The sequence below is a fragment of the Podarcis pityusensis genome (genome assembly GCF_964106645.2).
Source record: "Podarcis pityusensis genome assembly, chromosome: 18".
NCBI lineage: Eukaryota > Metazoa > Chordata > Lepidosauria > Squamata > Lacertidae > Podarcis > Podarcis pityusensis.
In genome coordinates, this window is record NC_138043.1 from 9,915,888 (window position 1) to 9,922,009 (window position 6,122).

General features: G+C 47.3%; 1 long non-coding RNA gene across 2 annotated transcripts; it reads right to left on the reverse strand.

Moving 5' to 3' along the window:
- LOC308467541 lies at positions 1–5,521 on the reverse strand. Of its 2 annotated transcripts, none has more exons than XR_013981187.1 (2): positions 5,249–5,521; positions 1–608 (listed from the first exon to the last, which is right to left on the reverse strand). It is a non-coding gene; the product is annotated as an uncharacterized lncRNA (long non-coding RNA). The 2 variants fall into 2 exon arrangements; XR_013981188.1 differs by lacking the exon at positions 1–608 and adding an exon at positions 4,135–4,625.
- Positions 5,522–6,122: the final 601 nt, after the last annotated feature.

The window sequence follows — 6,122 nt, forward strand, 5'->3', positions numbered from 1 at the left end:
TAAATATCATTGAGGTTTATAGAGGAAAATACAAAGCTTTATATCTTTCTCCCCTGTTTTTAACCAAACAAAGACCTTAAAAGAACAAAAAAAGGGGAGGGGGATAGAGAAAGAAAAAGCAAGTAAAGAGAGAAGCTTGCTTTCTCCTCCTCTGGAGGGTAGGACTCGAACCCATGGCTTCAAGCGACGAGAAAGGAGATTCCGACTCAACGTCAAGAAAAACTTTCTGACAGTGAGAGCTATTTGATCGTGGGATGGAAGGTGGTGGACGCTCCTTCCTGGGAGGTTTTTAAGCAGAAGTTGGACGGCCATCTGTCACAGATGCTTTAGTTGAAATTCCTGCCTTGCAGGGGGTTGGACTAGATGACCCCTGGGGCCCCAAGTCTGCAATTCTAGGATTCAACACAACGTTCAGAAGCACGGACTCTGAATGGCACCATCGTTGTTTAATTCCGCAGACAGGGAGCTTTGTTAAAAGCGGGGTTTTGGTAAGGAAATTCACCGTGGTGGTGGTTCCTGACGCCCTGGCCTTCAGGAGCCATAACCAGTTGCCGATTAGCTATCAGGTCAAGTTTGCAGTGTTCCTATGAACCCCTTAAGAAGTTTACCTGCGGGATAAACACAAGACGGAAGAAGTTAAACAAAAAACAAAAAACTGATATCATACATGGGTGAAGGGGAGTGGGGAGTATAGGGGAATTTATAATATTATTTATAATATAAAATTTTTAATATAAATTTTCTAATTGCGTTGTATTTATATACAGCAAAGAGAAGTCCACAGCAATTAGATATATTTTAATTTAGGTAAAGGTAAAGGGACCCCTGACCATTAGGTCCAGTTGTGACTGACTCTGGGGTTGTGGCGCTCATCTCGCTTTATTGGCCAAGGGAGCCGGCATACAGCTTCCGGGTCATGTGGCCAGCAGGACTAAGCCACTTCTGGCGAACCAGAGCAGCGCACGGAAACGCCGTTTACCTTCCCGCCGGAGTGGTACCTATTTATCTACTTGTATTTTGTGCTTTCGAACTTCTAGGTGGGCAGGAGCTGGGACCGAACAATGGGAGCTCACTCCATCGTGGGGATTCAAACTACCGACCTTCTGATCGGCAAGTCCTAGGCTCTGTGATTTAACCCTGTGTCCCTATTATTATCCTAATATGTACCTATGTAAATATTAATAACCTGCTAAATTTTGTAGAAACTCATTCCAAATTTTTCCATACTTTTAAATTATAAAAATAGTTAGGCATCATTTCATGATGGGGATGCAAACCTAAGTAAGAAGATGAGCCTGCAAAGGGCTGAGTGGGCTGTCTCCCTCTCTCAGCATCGTCTCACTGAGCGCCCAGAACGGGGCATCGTGCAGGGAAGCAACGGGAGGCCTCTCAGCTCCTCTCTAATTGGCTGCCCTGCTCCCTGCCTCCTTCTCATGCTCCAAGGTTCGGTGATTGTTAATGTGGAGGGCGGTTGCAGATCGGAGGTGAACGGGGCCGCCTTGGCAGCAGCCCCCAGGCTGAAGTGGGGCAGAGCAGGCTGACTCCCCGTAGCTCTCTTGAGTTTTATTGCTGCCTAAATTGCCCTCTGCTTGGCAGAGTGACCTAAATAACTTTCCCAGGTGTTCTTGCAGGCCTTATCTTTATTATATATAGATATAATTTTTCATACAATACCAGAATCGTAGCATTGGAAGGGCAAAATGTACTTTTTCTGACTGACGGTCGAATAAAAAGGATGATGATGATGATGATGGCATTGGAAGGGACCCTAAAGGGTCATCCAGCCCAACCCCCCGCAATGCAGGAATTTCAACTAAAGCATCTGTGACAGATAATGCCATCCAACCTCTGCTTTGAAACCTCCAAGGAAAGAGAGGCCGTCACCTGCCGAGGGAGACCATTCATACTACTACTGAGAGTGGCCACCGAGACCACATAACACCAGTCTTGAAAGACCTGCATTGGCTCCCAGTACGTTTCCGAGCACAATTCAAAGTGTTGGTGCTGACCTTGAAAGCCCTAAACGGCCTCAGTCCAGTATACCTGAAGGAGCGTCTCCACCCCCATCCTTTTGCCCGGACACTGAGATCCAGCGCCGAGGGCCTTCTGGCGGTTCCCTCACTGTGAGAAGCCAAGCTATAGGGAACCAGGCAGAGGGCCTTCTTGGTGGTGGCGCCCGCCCTGTGGAACTCCCTCCCACCAGATGTCAAAGAGAACAACAACAGTCATACCTCGGGTTAAATATGCTTCAAGTTGAGCGTTTTCAGGTTACGCTCCGCGGTGACCCGGAAGTAACAGAATGCGTTACTTCTGTGTTTCGCCACTCGCGCATGCGCAGATGCTCAAAATGATGTCATGCACATGCACGGAAGCATGCGCAGACTTGCAGTCGCGTGTTACATTCTACTCAGGATGCGAACGGGGCTCCGGAACGGATCCCGTTCGCATCCAGAGGTACCACTGTACCAGACCTTTAGACGACATCTGAAGGCAGCCCTGTTTAGGGAAGCTTTTAATGTTTGATGCATTACTGTATTTTAATATTTTGTTGGAAGCTGCCCAGAGTGGCTGGGGAAGCCCAGCCAGATGGGCAGGGTATAAACAATAAATTATTATTATTAGTAGTAGAGTAGTAATAGTTTTGCCTGCACAGGTTGGCAGCAGCTTTGTGTGGTTTCAGACAGCAAGTCTTTCCCCGGGTGCCGAACCCTGGACCCTAACCCCACAACCCGTCCCTAGTGCATTACGGACCCTGTTTTCCTGCATTTAGCTGCAGTTTAAAGAAACAGCTGAGCGAGAAAACGAGAAACAGAGAGGACTAGAAACAGGAATCCCCCTTTGCTGCCGCCTGGGCAGGTCGCTCCTCCTCCTCTGGAGGGTAAGGCAGGTCCCTGGACTCTGTGGAGCGAAGGGGAAGGGCGTTATCAGCACAGAAAAACAGTTGCAGAGCTCTTGCCAAGGATTACATAACCGCAAGGTTACCACGAGACGAGGTACGCCTGACTCCCTAATAACCCCGATAAGCAGAACTGCTGCTTGGCTTGCAGAAGGAGCTGGCTCCTTGATTGATTGACAAGAGCCTCTTGTCAATCAATGCAGGCAACCCTCCCCCTCCCCCCACCCCAAGTTTCTTCTATTAAGTTTTCCAAAATTTCACACGTACATTTCTTATATATATAAAAAATTTTATTAGTTTTTTAACATACCATTAATTAAACACATTTTACATCTTATTCAATATTTTGACTTCCACCAGTCCAGTCTGAAAATTTTCCAATCTAATCTCTTAGTATACATTTCTTATTTTCCCTGTTACGTTTAAAACTCATAACCAATCTCTCTATTCTTTATCTACTTTGTAGCACTTCATATATTTCTCCTTACAAAACTTCTTGTAGTCTTACTAGAGTAATTTGTTGATTACAGTTCTCTTCAAATAATTTGTATATTTCTTCCAATCTTCTTTGAATCTCTGTTCCCGCAGGTTTCGAATCCTTCCTGTCATTTTGTCCAATTCTGCGTAGTCCATTATTTTCATCTGCCATTCTTCTTTCGTCGGAATTTCTTCTTGCATCCATTTCTGGGCTAACAATACTCTTGCCACTGTTGTTACATATAAAAACAATTTAACATCTTGCCTATTAATATCCTGACCTATAATACCAAGTAGAAATGCTTCTGGTTTTTTGTTTTTTTTTAATGTATATTTCAACATCTTTTTCATCTCATTATATATCATTTCCCAGAAGTTCTTTATTTTCTTACATTCCCACCACATATGATAAAATCACACATACATTTCAATACACAATAAAAACTCTTTTTGTCCGACTTCCCACCTCCTTTCCCACGATGTTCCTGTTTCTCTCCTTCTGCTGCTCCCTATTTTCTGTCTCTCAAACCTTGACAAAACTACTGTAATCTTTAAACCCTCCTGTTGCTCAGGGTTCGAATCCTGATCCCATGTTTGTCATGTAATAATATTTCTTTAAATAATTTGAGAAGGGTTTCCCCTCTTCCACAAAAACCTTATTTTAGCTGCTAACTTTCCCCATCTGGCATAATCCATCGCCTTCCTTATTCATTCTTCTTTGGTGAGAATTTCTGCTTCTTCCCATTTTTGTGTGTGTAGAGAATCTTAGCTGCAGTTGTAAACAACTTCATCGTCTTCATCGTCTTTTGGGGGGAACTTCTGTCCCTATAATCCCTAAAAGAAAAACTCCAGGGATTGTTGTTTTTTTGGTATAGTAAACGTCCTTTTTATCTCATCATCTATCATCTCCCAAAATGCCCTCAACGGTGCAGATAATCCCGGGCCACCTGGACAAAAGGTCTCAGCTTCAAATCAGAGCTTTGTTCGCAATAATGAGGACTACAGCCTTGCGTCGCCTTTAGGGAAACGATAATATAACTCAACAGTAGAGCAGCTGCTTTGGAGGCAGGAAGCTCTGGGGCCAATCCCCAGGACCCCCAGTTAGGGCCAAGAGAGACCCCTACGTGTAGCCCTCGGCTTTCTGCACATGGGCAGATGCACCCTTGGTTGCAATGGGCTCTGTCGCTCCCCAAGGGGCAGGCAGCTGTTGTTTTCTTGCAGTCCAGGTCTGCCTTGCAAACCTCCTTCGTTCCTGCAAAGAGGGGAGAGGCAGTGTCACTTGCAAATTTTCTGCTTCTTGTGAGACCCTATCCATTTTTTAAAGAAAAGAACCAGCTCAAAAGCCCAGCATGAGGCAGGTGCAAAGTGTCTCCAGCCTCCAAACACATGCCCTCCAACATTTCTCTGATGGAAATAGGGATGCGGGTGGCGCTGTGGGTTAAACCACAGAGCCTAGGACTTGCCGATCAGAACATTGCGGTTCGAATCCCCGCGACGGGGTGAGCTCCCGTTGCTCGGTCCCTGCTCCTGCCAACCTAGCAGTTCGAAAGCACGTCAAAGTGCTCTGGCGGGAAGGTAAACAGCGTTTCCGTGCGCTGCTCTGGTTTCACTAGTCATGCTGGCCACACAACCCGGAAGCTGTACGCCGGCTCCCTCGGCCAATAAAGTGAGATGAGCGCCGCAACCCCAGAGTCGGCCACGACTGGACCTAATGATCAGGGGTCCCTTTATTTGATCCCAGAATGTTGCACTTTTTGTTAAGGTTACCTTAACATTCTGGGATCAAATCGGAAACCAGGACAGGGCTTCTGACAACTCAGAAAAATAGGGATACTGGCAGGGCCTGCAAGCAGAATGCACAAATTCTTCACCCACCCAATATTATGGTTGCTGCGCTCATGACAGCTTCGGGATCTAGCCGGTTGCGGAATGGATCAGAGGCAAGGAAACGGCACCTGGTGGAAAGTCTCGCCTGGGGCTCTTAAAGCCAGAAGAGCCCTGCCAGGGAGAAGCAGTTGGCAACTACGCACACTTGCAGGCCTGGTTGCACAAGACGCCGGTTGTGCAATATCCAGAAATGGAGCAGGATGCAAAACTGGAGAGGAGACCTGCCCCCCCCCGCCGCCAGTATTTCTCCTCCAAAAGTCCTCTCCTAGGGGAGAGTTGCCAGGGAAGGGACCCCAAGCGCTTATGAGCCCAAGGAAATTGCTGACGCCTCCCTCCCTCTCTCCCTCATTGGTTTCCTCCCCTCCCAGCCCACTGGACGATCCCCTTCCAGCCCAGCAAAACATGTTTTCCTCCGGAATCTGTCTGCTACGCAGGCCAGGAGACCGTCCCAGGTTTCCGAGAAAACTCTGGAGGCCTGGAATGGGCCTGACCTTCTTAAAAACCGCTGGAAGATCGCCTGAAAAAACGAGACCCTCGCTTGCTAGGTAGCTAGGCAGGCTGGCCTTCAAGAGAATGCCAAAGAAATCTGCCTTCTGTGTCTCTGTAGGAGCCTAGAATTGTACAGCTGGAAGGGACCCTGAGGGCATCTCGTCCACCCCCCTGCAAGGCGGCACACTTTTGCCCAATGTGGGGTTCGAAACCGCAACCCATCCTTTGCTCTTATTTAAACCGCTTTTGATTTTGAGCCGTTGAGGACTAGAATCTGGCTTTAAGGGGAGGGCAGCCGCAGGTCCGTGCTGGAGTGTGTCTTTGCATGCAAAAAGATCCCAGCCTCCCCAAACAGGAAAACCCTGGAGGGAGG